Source organism: Taeniopygia guttata, chromosome 4A, assembly GCF_048771995.1.
Source record: "Taeniopygia guttata chromosome 4A, bTaeGut7.mat, whole genome shotgun sequence".
NCBI classification, from domain to species: Eukaryota; Metazoa; Chordata; class Aves; order Passeriformes; family Estrildidae; genus Taeniopygia; species Taeniopygia guttata.
Genome location: NC_133029.1, coordinates 14,082,607 through 14,104,761, shown reverse-complemented (window position 1 = coordinate 14,104,761; position 22,155 = coordinate 14,082,607). Strand labels below are relative to the sequence as shown.

Below are 22,155 nucleotides of genomic sequence, written 5' to 3'. Positions count from 1 at the left end.
GAGTCAAAGATCCACATTTTTCTTCTGGAGAACAGCTTAGTGCTCAGGCCTGAAGACTCATAAAGTACACACTTTAAATTACACCTGTCCAATAGTTTGTGTAAATATTGACAGAGAAAATATTTACCTTGAGATATTCTTACTTAGATGTGGTCTTTGTGTTTTAGCTTCAGGCATTATGTTTATTCTTAATTAATTTAAATTGTCTTAAACATATTAAGCATAAACCAGTTAGATTATTTATTGTGTGTGAAGATATCAGGATAATGAAAAGAGCCCAGAATCTAATAAACTAGGAGGATACTTCTGCCTTTTACAGCAGAAGGAAACATTTCACCCTTTTTTTCTTAATTTTTCTCTGGGTTGTCTCCAGCTGCATGATTTTTTTCAGGCTGTTTTTATTACAGAGGACTGCCATAGATTAATACCAGGCACCTGAGAATTCCTTGGGAGGCGTTTACAATTTTTTTCTTTTTAATAGAAAATGTCAACACTTATGATAAGTTTGGATCAGTTTTCTGTTTTGTTGTTTTGTTTTTTTTTTTTAATTTGACAACTTTTCTGAATTATAAGCTTATTTTCTGTCTGCAAAACCAACAAAAAATACTGCAGGTATTTTAGTGCAATAAAATGTATAATATAATAATATAATACTGCAATAAAATGGTGCAGGTGTCAAGAGGCATCTTCTTTGGAGCTGTTTGTCCTGCGTGCTCTGTGCCTAAGTTCAGAATCTCTGTGAATGCGCAAATTTAGCCAGAATTAAGAGTTTAGTCAGCTTCTATGTCATTGCTTTCTCCCTCCATGGGAAGCCAACCTCTGAGGCTCTGAACATCTGCTGCTGTGCAGCAGAATGACAGTGCTGGTGGCAGAGTGTGGCAGTGCTGCTGGAGCTGGGGACAGCTCTATCCTCCTTTAGCATATGGCAACATGTGTTCTCATCAGTCATTTATCTGCTAATCCCTGCCCAATCTGAATGGTAATGAGGGGGAGAGAGCTGAGTGAAAAACCTGCCCTTGGATATGGAGACTTCCTCGGAATCATCACACACAAGGTTAAACAAAGATCAGCTGAAAGGAGTTGCTCCCAAAAGTCCACACTGCACACTTAGTACTAATTTCTGTAATTGGAAATCTTCTAACATTTCTGTCAGTTTCTGTGGACAGTTGTGGTTCTGCCACTGTGAGGGGCATGTTTAAGTAATTGGTAGCAACCAGGATTATGGCCACGAAACATTGAATAGAAGCTCTCAGTTGAATGAATTCTGTATTGGAAAAATCCACTAGATTTTGCTTTAATAACGGAAAAGGAGTAGTCTTCTATCTCTATTAAATACTTAAACCTGTACAGAAACAGATGAAAGCTTCACTGATAATTGTTCCCAGTTGATGAGAGATAAGATGATGGATAAAACCCAAACATCCTCTTCAAATACTTTATCTGAGCAGTTATGACTGTAAACAAATATTATATACTCACAAAATGAAATTGTTTCAACACTAATGACTCTTCACATTGCTTTGTTTTTTCCTTTCAAGACCGAACAGTGTGTACACTTTAGTATTTCTATACTACACTTTTGTATTTCTATAAATCAATGGTTGAAATTATGTAAGCATTTGCCATAATATAATTGACTGCATCTCACTGGAGCTCATGTTTGGGTACTCTGCTAGAGGATAAATTGAAAGAAATGTGGAACTGGAAAAGAACTTGAAAAGAGCTTTAATCTCTATTCCATTACAATTTTTAATTTTTTTTTTTTAAATCAGTACATAGGTTTGAATACATGTCAACAGATCTGATACAAGATTTCCCTCAGGTGTGCATTAAGGTCTTGTCCTAAGAGAACAATCCAGCTCCTGTTAGAATGAATAGCAAGCATTCCATCACCAATAATTATTTCTAGATTGGACCCTAAATTGTTTCCAGGTGTGCTCATTTAAAGTTCTACCGAGAACCCTTTTGCTAGAAAAATCCATACTTGCACAGGTGATGTCAACCTTTGTGTGAAAGTTCAACCCAGTGGGAATAAAAGTAATATAAAACTTGTTGCAATATTGAGTTATCTTCTGCTATTGCTTGTCAGGGGAGCACACTCAAATTATCTGCTTTGATCATGGACACTATTCCTGCGTTAAATCAATAATTGTTCCTTTTTTACATACTCCATGACATTGAAGTTTGCTCCTCAAACTATTCTAATGTTTAATGCTTAAATTAGTCTGCTCTGTTTAAATGCTTTTGGCTTTCTGTGTTTGGCTTTGTACTCAGGAAATGATTTTGCAGTAAAAATGAAAGACAGCAGAACAACTGAAGTCTCTCAACTCCAGAAGAAACCTGACACAATCCTGACTTTTAATACTATATTAGTATTTTTATACAATTATAGCAGGAATTTTTTTATTTTTTTAAATGGTAATTCTGGTATTTCAGAAGATGATTTCCCAAGGAAGAGTAAGTTTTAGAGTATTGTATAAAATTCAAGTCATCAGTTTGAATAGAATTAGTGCAGCAAATATCTGTAAAGAAAACATCACAGAAAGGTGATGCCTTAAGGAATGAAGTTCCCACACATGCATTCTTGGTGGCAGCTCTGGTTAAAAATGTTCCCTGGCTTCAGCATCTTTCCAGTGATCCTCAGCTGAGATAACATATGGAACATGTTGCTGAATAGGAACTAGACCTGAGTTTGCAGTGACCCACCTTTTTATTTTTATTATTATTATTATTTTTTATTTCTGTTGTCCCCCAAACAAACAAACAAACAGGAGGTGGAATAGAGGTAGGAATTGGTATTTAAAGGGGCAGGGAAGGGGAACTGTGTGTGTTGAAACAAAAGACCTCAGGATAAATGATCACATTGAATTTTGCTTTTCCCCCCTCCCCCCCACCCCCCACCATTTGCTTATTACATTGGTATCCATTTTCTCTTTTGAAGGATTTTTAAGCAAATCAGTCTTTCTTATGACAAAGAGTAGCTGCACATATTACAAGTGAAGGTGGCTGCTGGAGCCCAGAGTGCCTTGGTCTCATTTTACAGAGCTGTGCTCTGCTGGGAGAGGGTAAATTGAAGCTGCATAAGAAGCAGGTTCTGGAAACTCTGTAACACAGAAGAGCAGTTTAAGTTAAGTTAGTCAAGTCTTTCAATGCTGCCAGAAGAGATGAAATCCCATCCCCACTTGTTCATTCCAGCCACCACTTTTTGTTTACACAAGTGTGATCCATGTAATAATTTAAAAACCCCAGAGTCTGGAAACCAGTGCGTATATATTTTGCCAGGTGAGTTGTAACTGGGATAAGCTCCCTGAGAAGCTACCTGAACAGTTCTTGTGGCTGAAGGGATGGTTTTGTGAGTATATGGAGGGCTTTGAGCAGCACCATTGGCTTACAACAGCTTTCAGTGCTCAGGGAATTATGAGTGCACTTCTCAAGGAAAGACTGGCAGCTTGTTTTAGAACTAGGAAGTAAATGGAGAAAAGTTAGTTTAGCCTGAAATTTGGTCTCACTATGTCTCTTCCATTTGTAAATCAGTGCTATACAGATTAGTGCATGCATCATCAAGCCCACAAAGAAGATATAGGAGTGTGTTCTCTCTGCCAAGCACTGGGTTTTGTGCTACTTCCATTGAGTTAAAAATACAGCCCAAAGCATGAATCCAGGATAAATACCAGATGCAGAGAGTAAAAGATGTGCTTCAGTCTATCTTTCATCTGGACATCTGCAGTTTCCTGACTCTTTCCCAGCTTGTTTGTGTTAACCTGCCTTTATATCACACACAGTTTCTTTTTGTGCTTTACTACTGATGCTCCCTCTGGGGCAGCCTGTCCCTGCCTGTGGTGAGAGGACAGTCTGTATGTTGGGATATGTCTACAGTTCCTGCATCTCCCTGGGACTGTTTCCTCTGTTTACTCCTTGAAATTAGGGATACATTTAAAGGGATGGGAACTATTTGGAATCATGTCTTCAGTTTGCATCCTTGGGTCACATACAATGAAGGTAGCAAAGACACGACAGATGAACCTGTTTTCCTGGTTCTTACATTTATTAGTCATCTACAATTAAAGAATGCTAATCTGATGGGGCAAGTGGTCAACTCCAGTGGCACATTTCCAATTTCTCTCTCCTCATTATATTACTGCAAGGGGAAAGCAGTCGGGTTCTTTTCATACTATTATATATTTCAAAGAATACATTCTTGCCTGGGCTGAGACTTTGTCTGACAAGTTTCAGTTCCATTTGAGTTCTTTATGTTTGAGCTATAAACCAAGGCAGGGAATAAAGAATTTTCATAATAGAAATGCCTCACACCACATTAATTGTATCAGCATGAACTGTGGCACTACAATCAAGGTTGTTTTAATTTGACTAAAAAGAATAGATTACTGTGAATCAATTGTAATCTAATAAAGGTCTTATTGTAAAACCCTCTGATAAGATGGAGTGGAATTGTTCTGAACTGTGCTCCTGGGAGTGAGATTTCAAAAGAATTAAATGCTGCCTTTTCTAAATCTTTGATCAGTGATTCTAATGGAAATATAGGCACACCTATCTCCCAGTGTTTCCACTTTTCATTAAACTGTTAACAGATTATTGCTAAAAGAGAATTCTCTTCCTTAAAGCTTTAGTCTGAGAAGAATTGAACTGTTCCTGGGCAGTGTTGTGTTCTCCTATTGTCTGTACAGGAAGCTGAGGGTGCTTAGCAATTCACAGAATTTGGCTCATGACCAGAGAAGGGGAAGGTAGATTAAGGTGTCAAAAAGAGGAGTGGTTCAACCCAGTCTTAATCAGTTGTTTTCAGGTGGACTCTAAAACCAGTCAATCTCTGCATTGTCCCAAAATGTTGTCTAAATACCTACTGTTTTGACTAAATGTCTGTTTTTTTCATTAGTAAAATAAGGAGAGAATAAGAATCAAAGATCAGTTTAGTGAGAATACTTTTACTCAGATTAATGGTAATCTGAGCCCCACATTGTTTCATGACTTCCTTGGTAAAAGACCACATGCTGAAGGCTAAGTTACAAGTAATCAAACCTTGTCCGTGTGTTCGATCTTCCCAGAAGGAATCCAATATAAACTTTATAAACTCACACATTATAATAAAAAATGTAAAATACCTTTGACTTTTCAGGGATTATTCTATTATCCCACAGACTTTTTATTAATGCAACTAATAAGACTTCAAGATTTCTATTTCATGACTACAGATATGAAGTCTGTTTTCCTAGCACTTTAGACACACATTTTGACAGCTTTTCCATGTTGCTGAATGTATTGATTCTGAAAGTTTTGTAAGTGGCTGCTTGACTAAGCATTTGTGCCATCAAAGCTGTATTTGTCATTTGCTATTTTGAAGCAAAAAAATTCAAATGGAAAGAAAATTGGCATGTATAAAAGTATCAGGGATATTCATAGATAGAATTAATAATGGTGACAGCATTTGAAAGCATTTTAACTTCTACTTGCAGATGTTAACCAACTTTAAACTGTCAGAGTTTGGGCAAACTGTGCAAGTTGTCTTGATTAGCTTCCCTTTGCTGTTACAGATTTTTTTTTTTCTGCCTTCTTTTGAAGGACCCAGCACTGAAAACTGTCAGATGCAAAGTATTGGACTATATGCAAGACAGTTTATACCAGGATGGCAGATCCTATGATCCTAGAGGCTTTTTCTAATTTGCAATTCTCATATATTTCTTTTTTTTTCCCTCCAAGCCTCAGTCACACTGTCAAGGAGGAGAAATAATTCTCTGTGATTTAGCCAACCAAATATGTCAGAAATTGTGAAAAATGACTGGTCCTATAGTCAGGGATCAAAGAAAAGGAAAGAGAAGTAAAATTATATACCCAGACTATCTGGCAAACACTTATTGATAGGAAATGCATTTGTTAAACTTAGGAACATTTTATGAATGATTCATAAACAGGATAGTGATAGACTTTCCAACAAGTAGAATCAGTAACAAATAAGTTTTAAAACCTTGTTTTAAAGAACAGTGTTTTATATTCTAAGATTATTCACTTAACTGAGGCTCTATAATTAGTAAATTAGTAATTACTTAATTTGGACAATCATATTCATCTGACTTGCTTTGAACTAATGCTAGATCTATTATCTACACAGTGAGGCAGGATGCCAAGGAACAGGATTTTATTCTCTTCACCTCTGATTTAGAAATATTCAATTATGTTTTCCTCAGGTATTTTGTAATTTCTGACATCTGACCCTAATCAGAGCCAAAGGAATAAAAGGCACAAGAAAATGCAATCAAATTTAAATTTAGTTACAACTTAGCCAATTAAAGACAGGAATATATTTTATTTTAAATTAACATGCTTGCTTATCTCCAGTCTATGGCATCCAAGGACAGATTTTGGTGTCATTTGCTACAAGTGTTGCTACTGTTTTAGCTTAACCCTGGTTCAAGCTGAGCATATGCATTTAGTGGCCTCAGAACTGGAGTCAGTGTCATTACTCCCAGCAGCTCTGGAGGTATTCCACATTTCCAGCTGCCCTGGGAATATTGCTCATGATGCTGCCAACCTCCCTTGCTCTGGGAAAAGCTTGTAATTCCATATCTCTGCTGGTTATTACGGAGTACCAAGTTGTTTAAGAATATAATAATGAAATGTTGGGTTTTTCTTCATAATAAATTCTTTTTTCTATAATAGCTGCTCATTTCAAACACTTCTTATTCATTGAGAAAGCTTCATCACTTACAGACACTGTATAGATTTTTAATTTTCTCATGTAAGTGTTATATGATGCCTTTCAATTACCATTTTGGTTTAAGGTTTTAGGAATTAGATCAGCCTCATTAAAGTCTAACAAAGTAATTTCAAAGTAAACTGAATATTTTGTGCTAAGCAATTTAAAAAAAAGATACACTCATCTAAAACTGCCATTTTCATATTGATCAGCCAGGCATTTTTTCCTTGAAATGCTCTGTAATGAATTTCCATTCAAATTAGGCATGGACATAACAACTGCTTGTAGCTGTTAATGGCCATCAGAGTGTTTCATGTCAGAGCTTGACCTTGACACTTGCATCTAGCTTTCTGTTCCAGCTCCCCAGCAATCTTACATTTTAGGATATTTAAACTTCGATCCCTTCTAGGGTCCTCTTTCACATTAATGATAAAATTTTATATGCATAACTGAACATATGTGACTGTCCATGGAAGCAGAATAGATTCTGTTTTAAATGTGGACATTATTAAAGTTAATCACATATTAGCATTTTATTGAATAAAGATGAATTTAATTGTTGCTTAGATATTTCCCTGAGTCAATGATTTGTGTTGGTCCGTTACCATGTAAGGCCATCTGTAAGTTTTAGATGTAACTCTGAAGCTTGTGAATCTTTGGGACAGAAGAGATATGTGTTATGTTCTTTAAAATTCCATGTGAAGGCTTTAGAATAATGTTGTTAACATTATTTGCAAAATAACTGCAGGAGCTATATATTCTGTATAGTCCAGATGGATAAAATCCCAAAGGGACATTTGTTTTTATGGCCTCTAACTTATTATTTTAACGCCTAACTTTTATGAGGAAAACTCATTATTTTTAGCAGTCATTTACTATCTCTTAAATGCAGTGAAAGGCAAAAGAGGACCACAAATTTGTTATATTTAAAGTTACTGGACCAAATCTCAACAATTACTATAGACCTTGTGCATTTCTTAAATAAAAATAAGGGTAACTTTTAGAGCTGTTAAAAAAATCTGAAGACAGACACAGAACCTTAAGAATAAGATTGATGTGATCTCAGGAAACCACTGGTTTCCTTTACTAATCCCAGACAGATTCAGCTTTACCTGAATAATATTTGACAGGCATTTGTCCAACCTGTTTTTAAAATAGCCTGGTGATGCAGAATTCCCATTTTCTCTTAACAGCTGTGTTTTAGCTCTTGATTCTCTTACGATTCAGCATGTTTACAATGTATAGGATAAACTTCCTTTGTGGTAACTTAAATCCATTACTTACTGTCCTGGAGAACACATTGATGCTTTCCTCTCTTTGCCAACCTCTTGGTGACATCAACTGGCATTTGAAATAAGTACTCATTTCCCACCTTGGTCTTCTTTCAGCTAAATAAAAGCATTACTTTCCAGCTTTCTTCATAGGTTTTATTGGAAATGTCTTGGGTTTTGCTTTTTTGAACTTTCTTCAGTTGCCAAACTTTCCAGCCCTAATGTTGTGCCCAAATCTGATGTAGCACTCCAGCTGAGACCCACTGATGTTGCAAACTTCAGGTATTGTACATTCTTACACACATCTTCTGGTAGGTTATATGCTCTGGACACAGCTCCATTTTTGGTCCATTAATTCTCAGATCACCTTCTGTAGAACCATTTCTATCTTGTAGGTAGGTGTCACCTTGTGGCACACATTCAATTACTTAATATTTTACTGATTCTACTACATCCTTTCAAATTCCATTACTGTCCTCTAAAGTGCTTGCCATTGCTGTCTAATTGTGATATTAAGCAGCACTTCATATTAAAGTGCTTTCTATTCTGCCATATAAATCATCAATAATGAACCTTGGTGTGAAGAGTACAGGATGGATTTAGGTCGGCAGAGCTCTGCTACGGAAAAACTTGAACAAGTTTGTGAGATCCAGTTTGCTTCTAAAATAGTTAATTTCTTCCACTTTTATTATTTACTTGTGGAGGAGAGGTGTTTAGTGTTCTGAAAACTGGCCTGTCCTGATAAGTCTCATGGCACAATGCACATAAAGTGTCAGAGTCCAGGACATCCCTCTGGCTGCCCTGGCTGTCTCCAGACACTGGCAGGGGGCTCAGAGACCTTGGCATGAAGTCAAAACCAGCTGTGGCTTCAATTTTAGCCTGTGGAAAAAGCTGCCAGCTTTGTGTGAGGAATTACAAGCCACAAGGGTTTGAGTAGTGTGGTAGTTGAGTTAACACAGGGTGAAAAAGTAGAATTTTGGGACTTTTTAGAATGTGATTTAGGGGGTACAAGACGGAGGGATTTGGGCGTGTCCTGGCCTCCTTCTCCTTCTGCTTGTCCTCCATGTCTTGGTGTGATGGTGACACTTTTCTCTTGGTTTAAGGTAGAGACACTGTCTAACATAGATGATAGGAATTGGCACAATATTGTAAACATATTGTAAACATAATTTTTTATATAAAATGTAAACACTGCCTGAGGCAGCAGGCAGAATGCCATGGCCTCCTTGCTCGACAGAGCTCAGCAGGTCAGAGAAAGAATGTCATAGATAAGGAAGAATAAACAACCTTGAGAAGCTGATCCTATCCATTCAGACTTTTGGCTGCCCGGGCTCAGAAACAAGGACTTTTACAATCCTGGGGTCATCCCAACATAGCAGACCCCAAGAGACAAGAGGAAGCTCACCTTTTGAGCTCACTAGAATGAAACTGTTCCTATTCCTTATGAATATGCCAGACCTTGGAGGTTTGGCAGGGTCAATATTGGCTGAGAAACGTGAGGGCCTGAACATGAACAATTGGGTTTCTCAGATCTGTTGATATTAAAGGAACATACTGATCATTTGTGAACCAATTCTCTTGTGGAACCAATCCACAGCTCCACTGTCTGCTTGCATGTGCAACATAGACATTATTATGTTTTCTCAATACTTTAAAAATGTATCTGTAATACTTTCAAACTTTTTCTTTCATATCTTGATACAGGATTCCTTGGAAAATATATATTATGTCACTAAGATACTATTTAAAACAGATTCATGGCACTTTACACTGAATAATATGAAGGTGGGGCTTTTCTCTATGCATTTTGACCAGAACCTTCTCCCAAAATCATTTAATTTTCAGTTTGCTAAAAACTGAAAAACTATATGTTTGGGAGATTTGAATCTTTCTGGCCAAATCAAATTTCTCATGCTTGTCTCCTATAGAATGTTCTCATAATTGAAAATTCTTTTATTTTTAAGCAATATTTAAGCAGATTTTACTCACTGTAGAGAAAGATAATATTCAGATTTTTTTTTTTTTGCTGTTTTATTAATCTTTGTTCCAAAATATTGCAAGTCTAAAAATATTTTTATATTCTTATGTAAATCATGCAAACCAGGACATGTACATCCTTTTAAATAATCAGACCATGATAATATGAATGAAGAGCACTGCAAGTAATTATGAATATATATTTCTGGAAAGTTGCACCAGAGTGATGTTTCAGATAAATTTTTATTAAAACTGAAAAAAGCCATTTAATCATTTCCTCACAAATGTTTGGTACTGAGCACTGCTTAAGCTGTATCAGCAATTTGTTGGGAAACAGCAATAAATTTGAAAGTAAAGCAATATGAACCAAAGGAATCATCTTAGGAAATTTCTGTTTGGATGACAAAAAAGGGTTTGATAAATTTACTTTATCATTCCAAAGAAATTACCTAGTTCAACATCATTTGCAGTCCAGCATAATTAGATCTTGAGTAATGTGTAACTGATTGTATTTGTAGTGCAAACAAAACCCAACAGTGGCTGTGTAGATCAGAATATTGATGATTTCATATGGAAAAATAGATTAGAGACACAGATGGCTTAAGAGACCACGCTGACACTACAGCTTTCTGAAATGTTACAGCTGCTAGGAGTATAATCTTGCACTTTTGCAACACTGGATTTCTGCTAATTTTGGGAAGGTGCAAAGGCATCTATAAACCAGAGAGCCTGTAGCTCATGTAGATACCAGAAAAATAGCAAAAGGGTCAGCTTTTTTGTTCCTTGACGTCAGCACTGTGCTCACTCTTTGCTGAGGACAGCGCTGTGCAAAATGTTACTATTTATTCCATACCAGCTCTGAGCTGTTTAATCCTTAATCTCTGGGTTGATTATTTTTTGTCATAAACTCTCAAAACCAGGAATAAGTGTCAGAATATTTTTATATTTGCATTACAGTGAAAATGTTTTCTCTGCATACTCATCTCAGATTTTGACATTAAATATCCCTCCAGCACTCAGAGATACGTCCAGACTGAGTTGATAAATGAAGGACAGTCCTGATGTTTAGCATCATAAACATCTTGATGGGTATTAGCTGATTGCTATCAGCTTAATTCAGTGTACCAACCCACCTTTCTGTACTATGCTGTGCAAATCCTTTATTAAAAAGGGTAACAGAGAAAAGAAGGACTATTTTAGACAACATTTGCAGGTTCAGGTTCAAGTGTTACTGAAAGAAATGCAGTCAATACATGAATGTGTTAAAGAACATCTGGGATCCTACCTGCTTAAGTATTTATCACTCACTGGCATGATGCATGGGAATTTGTAAGACTGTTAAGCTAGAGGTTAAATATGTGATGAATTTTTATTTCAGGAAGAGATAGAGGAAACAAATACAGTGGAAATTTAATTACCTGAATGGAATTATGCATTTTTAAAATGGTTTTGGCAAGGTACAGAGGAATAGGAAATGAACTGACTTATGTAAGCGCAAAACTGATGGACCTGCTCTGAGTTTGTACTAGGAAGGTTTCCTTTGGAGGTATGCTTAGTTCTTTAGGAAATAAAAAAAAGACAGTTAAAAAGTATTTGAAACTGCAGAGCGGAGTGGCCCTGGTGATCATTTGGACTCAGGGAAAATTCTCAAGGTTGAGCTTTGTGTAAAGTAGAAAAGATTAGTCATCATCAATAGTTATTTAAATGTAAGATTGGAAGGCTTTAGAAGAGATGAAATGCATCACAGAACTAAGTAAAATGTGAGTTGGTTTGAAAAAAGCAGCTTTTTAGCTGGTGAGTTGGTTTGAAAAAAGCAGCTTTGTAAATAATGAATCTATCTTATTAAATGATTAATATTTCCACAAACAGATCATTCTTTAATTTATTTAATATAAGCACGGAGGAAACTAATGTCTGGGACTTGGAGCTAGCAAAATCAAAATAAAGAAATTGAAGTAAAGAGAACTTATATAAGTGTATACAATTAATTATTATTTCCATTTGAATTTTTAGTTGACTATGTCACATACTGCCTTCCATCAGCTCTACCTGCCATTCTATAGGAAGGCTCTCATTCATAAACTAATCTGAGGGTCCAAAGATTCTTTATACAACAAGAGAAGAAGAAATTGTTCTGTTCTTTACACTTGGTCCTGTTGTCTTTAAAAGCTGGGACCTGAACCGTGTATTCTGAAAAATCATCTGTGCTCACACAATAAATCTGACACAAGAAACATCTTGAACTCCTCTTGGATCTTCAAATAGCTGGTATTGCATGTTCAGAGCTGCCAGATTCTGGAAATTCTGAACACAAATAAAAAAGTTTCTTAGTCAAAATAGCTGTCTTTAGTTTTAAGGTAAACTTCCATAAAGCACCTTCTAGAAAGATCATCTATTTTAACTTTACTGTCTTGTTTTGTAAACCAGATTGATTTCCAGAGCTGTGGAGTTGGAAGGATGTTGCTGGCATAGTAATAAGGCCCAGTTCAGTTAACTGAGTCTTGCTGGTTTATATATCAAGCTGACCAAGCACTTATTAAGTAATGTATTTTGATGAGATTCTCATCTGGTTCTGTTGTTGTTCAGACTTCAGTTTGTGCTCATAGCTCTGTGGAAATGCTTTGAATTCTGAGAACGTGAAATGCAGCCATCCCTGTGTTGTGTTTTGGCACAGTCACTCTTCTGTAATAACTGGCACTGCCCAAAGAGGCCATTTCAAACAGAGCCAAATCAGCTGCCTGTCTCATCCTTTATCTCCAGACAAAGTCCTTGATTCCCTGCAATTTTCTGTCAGTGTGGTGATACCTGCCCTCTGGGTAAGGACTGCAGGAAATCAGTGTTCAGTCAGGTCAGGTCAGTCAGGTCAGTTTAAGGTCACTTCTGCTGCTGCTCCAGGGTCTGTCCCAGCATCATAACACAATTGCTCTTCCATTAGAGCAGCCTGCTGAAAAAGTCAGTGGTTACTTCCTTTCTTCACTGCTCTTTTCCCTATCCTCCCCCTGACAGATTACTTGCCCTAGCACTATATGTGATATATCTAGCTTAACATTTTCCAGCTGAAATGTTCAAAACTCCCAGATTTCACAGGCTCCATTATTAAAGTATTTTATGATTTTTTGCTAAATGAATGAATTGTGAATATGAACTGCCTCTGCTGACATTCCCAAGGTAGGGCACTTTATTTTAGGACACTTGTAAGTGAAGGATTTTGATGAAAGCAATCACAGTGTTCTTTTTCAGCTGTTTTTGAATTCAGCTTTGTCTATGTGTACTGTCTGTGGCTGGAATTGAGTTCATTTACTTCACAGTAGCTTGTATGATGTTTCAGTGTAATTTCAGTGCTGGAGTTTCAGTGTGACTAAAACAACCTTGGCTTTAGCTGTCACTGGGCAGGGCCAAGGCCTTTCCTGCTCCTCACCCACCCCACCAGAGACAGGATGGGGATGCCCAAGGAGCTGGGAGGGGACACAGCCAGGACAGCTGAGCCCAACTGACCCAAGGAATATTCCAAACCCAATGGATCATGCTTAGCATTTAAATCAGTGGAGAAGGAGGAAGGAGGGACATTCAGAGTGATGGTGCTTCTCTTCCCAAGTCCCTGCTCTCTGTGATGGAGCCCTGCTGTCCCAAAAACGCCTGAACACCCCTTTGCCCATGGGAAGTAGTGAATTAGCTCCTCTTTTGCCTTGCTGACACACGCAGCTTTTGCTTTACCTATTAAGCTGTCTTTATCTCAACCCACCAGTTTTCTCACTCTTACAGTTCTGATTTGCTTCCCCATCCCACTGTGGGGGAGTGAGTGGCTGAGAGGGGCTCAGCTGCCTCCAGGGTAACCTGCAATAGCATGTCCTTAGGTGTCTCTGAAAACCAGTTATTTTCTATACCTACTAAAAAGCCTGAACACAGCCAATAGTCTTACCATTTATCTTTTGGTTGTCTGTAGAGTTACAACAATATAGATGACATAATTCAGTGTCAAAAAAAAAAAAATTCTATAAGCATTTAACCTTACATTATATCATGGTAAAAAACCAAAACAAAACAAAACAAAACAAAACCAAAAACCAAACATGGTTAATGGAGTAGTATTTCATTCTCTTGCCTTTCCAAGCAATATTCCTTAAAAAGCTGGCTCCTGCACACAGATGCTTAAAGGTGCATTTCTAGTCTCTAGGTATTTTTGAATGGCACTGCATATTCTTTTGTACTAAAAATATTTCTTTGGTGAAGCTCCTTCCTATTTGCCAGGAGAGGTAAAACCATAGTCAACATAAAAGTTAACTTTATTTTTCATTTGTCTTTCCTGTTGAAGTTGTCCAAATTGTCCAGAAAGATTCAGAGGGAAAAAAAAAAAATCTTGATAAAGGGCTTGTACAAAATACAAGCAGGATGGGGTCTTGTGTACACTAATATTTGCTGTGAATGGCAGAGGGGAGAGAAAAATAAAATGTCACAATTCTTGGGAGTAAAACAAGACACAAAATGAATACAAATGAAGAAAAGGATAAAGCTTGATCTATTTCTGGTGGACTTTAATTTTTTAATCTATTATGTGTCTGTGGAATGCACCTGGCAATTGATCTGTCCATTAGGTGGTCTTGAGCATGTGGTATATGCATTATTTATTAATTTCCACTTTCTTTTATGTTTCTAGGAATTCAGGTCTTTGGAAGAAAAAAATTGCTCTCCATCTTCATAGCAAAGTGATAAGTAATCAGTAAGTATTTGGGAATTGACTTTTTTTTGGCAACTTAATTGAAGCAAATTTCAGCCTTAAACCTTTAATTTCTTTCTACAAGAAAGAAAAATACTGAAACATATAAGATAAGAGGTCATCCTGGAAAGGTGAGAAAGAGTGTGCGAAAAATAACTACACCCAGATGAATGCATTTTGCCCTGTTTGGCATAATGCATAGGAGAAGAACAAAGAATATATTAATATATTGCTCCTGCTTTTTTAAAAAGGAAATAAAATCCCAGTGAAATAAAACTTGTATTTGGGTGGTGGCTTTTGCTTCTCTCTTTGTTTTATTTCATTTAAATAGTTCTTTTCATCAAATTACTTGTATTTTTCAGGTGTAAAGCAGAGGCACCCTTGCCCATGTTAAACTTGGAGGATCTAATGGTTCTGTCTGTCCTTAATATTTGCCAGTGCAGGAAAGGCAGCACTCTCTCTTTTTTGCAGTGCTGGGAGACAAGGGTGGATTTCTGTACCTCAGGGGCTGGCTGCTGGAAAATTAAAAGGCTGCTTTAACCTAACATGGATAAAAGGACAAAAAAAAAAAAAAAAAAAAAAAAAAAAAAAAAAAAGAGTTATTTATTCTCTGGTTTTATTTTCTGGGAATCTAGGTCTTATCTAGAATACTCTGCAGGAGAAAATAATAGTAGTAGTAATGCCATGCTTTGTCAGAATCTGTGGTATTGATGATTCTGAGATTGTAGAAAGTCTCTGTCTTTCTGCCCTGTTGCCAAAGAAGAAGTCATAATTTGTCTGTGCTGGTTTCAAGGTTGTTTATTCTGTTTATCTCTAACATGTTCTGCTGCCCTGCCGCAGCTCTGTCCTGCAGGGCAGCGTGTGGGGCTCTGCCCTCAGTGGGATGGTACAAACATTAAATACCACAAACTACCTGTGCTGGATTTACAATAACGTGCCAATATCTGTCACCTACGTTGAACAGTGTGTCCCCAGCCTAAACCAACAGAAAAATGCCAACACCACAGTGAAACATGGAGGGCATGAAGAAGGAGAAAAAGGACAAGACACACCCAATTTCCTCCATCTTGTCCCCTTTGAACCCCTAATCTAGAATCCTAAAATTTTACTTTTGCACCCGTGCCACACTTAATTATTACTTATATCAAACACTCAGAGCTTGTAATTGATCCTGTAAGATTGAAAACTCTTTTCCATGGACAGAGATCACAGACAGTGTCTCTGGGGGCTCTGTCCAGGGGGGTTCCTGACCCCTGCCAGGGTCCCAGACCTGCCAGGGCAGCCAGAGGGAAGCATTAAGGTGTTTCTCTGCTGGTGTTGGGATGGAGGCAGCCAAGAGCAGGAGGTGCCGTGAGGAAACATCTCAGACAGTGCAACCTTGCCACTGCTCCAAGTGTCCCCAGTGTCTCTGACAGCCCTTCTCACAGCCCTTCCTGCACTGCATTATTCTAGTTTTTTAGGATGAAGCCTACTGTATTGAAGCAGGTATTTCCTGACAACCTCAGGGCTCCCAGCAAGGCTCTGCCTGTTGTTCTTCATGTTCCCAAGCACTCATACTGCAGAGGAAGAGAGAAAAACTGCAGATGACCCTGCTTTGCAGACAAAAAAATTTGCATTTAGTGACAGGAGTTGGTTTGGAAAGCTGCAGGAGGTCATATAGGAACATATCAATGATGTTCATGCAGGCTGCTGCTTGTATCTAACAACCAGCAGCACAGCCCTGAGAGGTGTTTTATTCAAAATGATTCGTTGGAAACTTGGAACTAGCTGTATGGTGAGAACTGTGCCTTCAGTTACTGTATACAAGAACTTAAAATACATATTTTTGCTTAAAAAGCATTTTATCCTTCAGGCTAGACAGCTTAACAAACCAAACAATAAACCAGATTCAAAAATATAGTAATAATGCAAAACATAATATATCAAACCAAATATAATAAACCAAAGTCAAACATAAATAGAGGAAGGTTATTCACTTATAGAGATATTTCCTGGTGCAGGAAATTTCTGTAATCCATAATTTCGGTAATATTCTCACACAGATTATTTTTCACAAATAATTTTTTCATTTTTCTTGGTCAGTGCTCTAATTCCTTGTAGCCTTTTAAGCTGTGGATGTTGCAGAGAACTTATAAAACTAAAACAACCTCAGAGTAAATTGATGGAAGACAATTCAAAGAGCAGCATGTAGGGTGACAGTTCCTGTGTTACACCTCACTTAATGAAGCTTGCAAATGCAGTCAGAAAGACCTTTTAAATTAGATTTCATAATTTGGCTTAGAACCTGAAATCAACTTACCTCCACTGAAATCAACAATCCTGTAACCACAGTAGTGGAGTGGGTGAAAATGTGTAGGTGGAAAAAGAACATAATTTTATTCTGTTTTTCTTGGTGCTGGCAATGTCATAAACATCCTGCCATTCTGATATTATTATGTTAATGTTAAAATATTTGATTGATGCAAATAGGAGTTGAGATGTAATATTCTTTATATGGCATTGCCCAGAGCAAAGTAAGAACACCATGACAACAAGTAGCCTGCAAGCTGTCATGTTATTTGTGTTCAGCTTGCAGAACAGCTTATAAAAAGCCATCAGCTGACAGTCATCCTGAATGTCAATAGTAATTGAGAGAGAAAGAATAGAAGAATAACAAATGGTGAACATGAAAAAAGCCAAAAAAGGTACAATAAAACACCCCAGGAACAATACTTTTCCATACTCTTTGAGTTTTCTTAAATGAGTCATTGATTAAAAAGTACAGCTTCTTGAGTAAAACCCTTGAATCCAATCACTTTATCCTTCAGACATCACCATTCCCCCGTAGAGAACTTCACTAATAAAAGGTGACAGTACACAAGAAACCTTTCTAAAATTTTACTGAACAAAACTATCAAGCATTTATTAAATTAACAGAGATGATTATAGGGATATGAGGAAATTTCTTCTGAAAGTACATAGATTATATAGAAAAAATATCTGAAGAACAACAGACTCTGTGAACAGTAACACAACATTTAAGAATATTGCCCACAGTGAGGTCAGTATCCTTGCAGATTCACCCCTTGTGATTAAGCCTCACAGTAGTTATTCTATTTTTCTTTATTGTAAAATCATCTTTCATTGTTTAGGGTTTTGGTCTAGCTTATTGTTGTTTTGCCATGTACACAAATAGCGACTATGAAGCAATGAATCTTTTTGAGCTGGTGAATAGGATCTCACAGGTCACTGCCCTGGGGAAATTCAGTTCCAGGAAACAAGCAAGGAGCAAGAATCTACATTTTACAGGGCTGGCTTAGTTTCAGTGGGACTGTTTATGAGAGAAAAGTGAGTGGGAATTGATCCTTTAACTGTCACTGTTTCATCTGAAATGTAAAGTATGTGAAATTGTAGCCAGGTGTTTTGAAATCCGAATTTTTACACACAACACAGTTAGTGTTTTACAGGTGAAGCAAAAATAAAAATGGTGATACAAAGCTAAAAGGACCTACAACTGGCATTTCTCGCTGTCCCAGGTTTTTCTGTATCCTTTGACATCCAACATACCAGGGAATGCAAAGATAAGCTACTGCTGGTGTAGATGCAAAGCAATATTTTAGCACTTACCTGTGGAAAAATCAAATTTGTCAGAGAGAATACAGGGCACCAGTAACTTACATTGCTGATTCCCTTGAATGACACACGGGATCCAATAAACTACTTTTGCAGTGTGCCACACCACTTTTCAAATACCAGGGAGCTGAAAACCTAAGCTTGTAGTTGGCTTCATTAATGAGGTACCCCAGTAAAAGTATGAGCAGCTCTGCTGACAGGCCATCTGTCTGCTGTCAGCCAGGAATCGATAGCCTGGCCCTCAACTGCATCAGCTGCACAGGAATTTCTTGAAGAATTTGCTAAGCAATCCCTAGAAAGTAAACTGCTTAATTGTGCCTGTCTTAGCTGCCACTGTAAGAAATTAACATCTCAATTTTCTCGAGGTGCTAAGAGAAGAAATGAAAAAAAAAACAACAATCGCCCCAAAACAAAACCATCCAACAAAAAAAGCATTGATGCATTATTCATGCCAGGGAAAGAGAGAGGCAGTGATGGAAAAAAGTAAACAAACATCAAGGGGAAGTTTCCTGGGTTTGGACCTAAACTTCTGCTTCTGAAGTTCATAGCATTCCCTCTTAAGACTTTTCTAAAACATAAGTTGCAGATCATCTTAGGAAACATTGCTTCAAATGCACAGTGCCATTGATATAATTATGATTCAGCGAGGAAAAGCAAAATGTTATTACTTCAGTACATAATTTTTGTCATATGTGAGTTTAGATGAGGGTTAACAGGAATTAATGACCCAATTTTCTCTGATATTAAGGGATTTCAAAAAAATGAAAGCTGAGTATGTTCAAACAGAGGAAGAAACTGAACCTACACTGCATGGATTTGGATAAGAGCTCTAAACTTAAGGTTACCATGTAAGAGGATTGTCCTCCTGACATGAGGTTTGTGCCATATTTTAGGAAGGAGACAAGGCCTTTTCTTCCAGGAGGACATTCCAGCTGTGCAGCCCTGCAGGTGATGACTTCCTGAGACTCTGATTAACTTCTGTCACCAGAGAAGAGTAGTAGCAATTCCAAGTTATCCAGGTAAGGCAGCCTACTTCTTTTAAATGCCTTTAGAATTAGATTTCACTGCAAGGCCCAGACAGCTCAAGGCAGCAGTGAGAGCATCCCTATACCTATTTGGATTCAGCACTGATGAGCTGCACTGTGCAGGACAGGGACAGAAACTGGGATTTCATGAGCACTGCAGTGCTAATGTCCATGCCACAGCCAGTGCAGGAGCTGCCAGACCCTGTCTGGCCACCTCGCAACAGAGGGAAAATCCTTTGGGCCACCAGCACTGGGATCTCTAACAGCTGCCAAGAACAGTCTGGCCTTTGTTTGTCCCATCTCCCAAAAATCTCGCCTGAACTAAGATCAGTTCCATAGAATATAATTTATCTGCTACAGAACTATAAACAGCTGAGTCAAAGCTGCTGGCACCTGCAAGATGAACGTTGATCCAATTATTGAGACTGACAGCTGCTAGCGCCTTCCTGTAATAACAAAATAATGACTTACCCAGGGCTTTTTGAGAGCACCTTTCATTCCAGGCCATCCTCCAGCGTGCTGTGAACCCATACACAAGCTATATATAGGAAGCACTTCACCCACCTGTGACAGGCAGCCACCTACGGATGAATCACTGAGCCTCTCACAGCTCCCATCATCGGGACCCAGCAGAGCAGCACTACAGGAAACAGGGATGCAGAGTGCTGATCCTCAGCTCCCTCCCTCATGCCTGCTTTTCTGCACACTTATTCAGGCCCTACATCAAAGGAAAGAAGCTTGCAATTTCTTTTTTTCTCTTTCATTATGCAACTGCCAGGCTAATATTTATTCATTTATTATTAACAAAGAAAAAACAAAGCTACCCAGGAGAATATCTCCTGATCTCATTTGCTCAGGTCATAAAGTTTCATCAACACTGCTGTTAGTTTATGTCTATGACCTCATCATTAATATAGCTCATAGCTATTAATAATTTTGCATATTAATTTGATAAGAAAAGTTTTATAACACAGACCAAAAAAAAAAAAAAAAAGCCACCTCTCTGCCACCACTGCCATTGCCAGAAGTGTTGCTTTGACTTCTGCTGCCTCACTCCACTTAGCCTGTGAAATATTAATCCTGTTGTGCAGTGGCATTTGTCAGCCTAGAGAGGGTACTTCTCACTGCACTTACATTTGCGTCCCAAAGAAATAAGATCAGCTCTGAGAGTGAAGGAGAGCCCTGCCTGTGCTGTGCTGATGGTGGCTGGAGTGATGTTCCTGACTCTGCTCAGCCCCAGCACCTCTCCAGCATCTTCACTCAGCTGGGGCCAAAGACACAACTTGTCATCCTGCAGGAGCCATCAAGGAATCCTACTGAAAGCCAGAGTCATCACTAGCAAGAGATTTATATTTTTTTTAAACCTGAAACACGATTATATTTCATGTGGGAGCTGCAAAAAACCTTGTGGAAGCAGCCTAGCCTTAACTTTAAAAATCAATTTCTTTACTAAAGAGATCTTTTAAACCTTGCAGAATTTTTAGAAGCTACTGCATTTTTTTTTTTTCAGTTTTTCAGCACAGAAAAAAAAGAGGCTCTTACATTTTTAATAGAAAAGGAAACCAAGAACAGGTTGAAAGTATATGCTGTGCACTGGGAACAGCTGCAATTCAACCCTTCTTTTGGCATATGCTAGCTCAAAGACAGCTCATAATTTTCAAAGTGGTTTTTTTTCAGAAGAAACTGTTGCTGTTGGAGTCAAAAGACTGTTATTTAGATGTGTTTGGGGATTTTTTTTCTAGTTCTGAAATTCAGCTTAATTTTCTATGACTAGAAATGCTAAATTTTGAAAAAGACATGATCAGCTGCTGAACACTGTCTACTGCTTTCATCTAGCCCTGCCCCATCTTGCAAACTATTCTTACTATTCTTCTGTCATTATTTGCATTCAATTAGGATTTAGAGTGAGTCAAGGAAGAAAACTGAGCTCATTGTCTGCTGGGTTAGCAACACTCATGTTTAGACCTGGTTAAGAATTGAGTTTAGAGACTCAGAATTTATTTGCCAATTCACAGTGCTGACTTTTTTATGTCAAAACTCTCTTACAGGAATGAACCTTCATTAAAAGTTTTCATGAATGTGCACATAGAGAAACTGATAGATCTTTTGATGAAAAGAAGTAGAATATAGATATTTCCTACCCAACTCTTAAAATTTAGGAAAGAAATTTGCATGCACCCATCCACACCTCCATGATACAGTTCAGTCAGGAATCCGCTTCACTGGTGATTCTGTGGTATGAATTGTGTTTTGAGGAAATGGCACAAATTATTTCTGATTGAGATTCATTAAGTTGGTGTGTATTGATGGATATCCCCCTATCTAATGAGTCCTGTGCCAAACCTTTCTTACAGTAAATCTATGAGATGGCAGACACACACACACTGACAACTGATATTGAACAGAATGCCTCAGTTGGAAATTGAGCCAAAATTGCAGATTTAACATAATAAAGTATAAAATCACAGACCTTGACTTTATGTCTCACTCTCCTCACAGCTTTTTTTGTTCTAATTTAATTTCTTCCATGGCTTGCAGTAAAATATTGTAGCTTATTTCAGGTATGATCATTCCTAAGCTGGCAATCACTGCTGTGATCACATAAGCCACTATAAATTCTTATAACAATAGCCGTAATGATTTAGAATAAGGTAGAGGTTTTCCACATTTACATTATTGCTTAAATACTTTTATGATGCTGTGCAGTAATTTAATTACTTTTTATTTCTATTCTGTTTTGGCAAAATTAAAGTATATGCATTTTTAAAGTGCTATTAAACACAAAGGAATAGGAGATTCATTTTGAGTTTATATTCTATTAATAGCCATATTTAGATCTGACAAGACTTC

At 37.5% G+C, this 22,155-nt stretch overlaps 1 long non-coding RNA gene across 1 annotated transcript in view; it reads left to right on the top strand.

Annotated features, from left to right (window-relative positions):
- Positions 1-14,944, top strand: part of LOC140684172 (uncharacterized) — a 62,672-nt gene extending 47,728 nt beyond the window's left edge. The window contains exon 2 of the long non-coding RNA XR_012056029.1: positions 14,609-14,944. This is a non-coding gene — a long non-coding RNA (uncharacterized lncRNA). The remainder of the gene's footprint in view (positions 1-14,608) is intronic.
- The last annotated feature ends 7,211 nt before the right edge of the window (positions 14,945-22,155 follow it).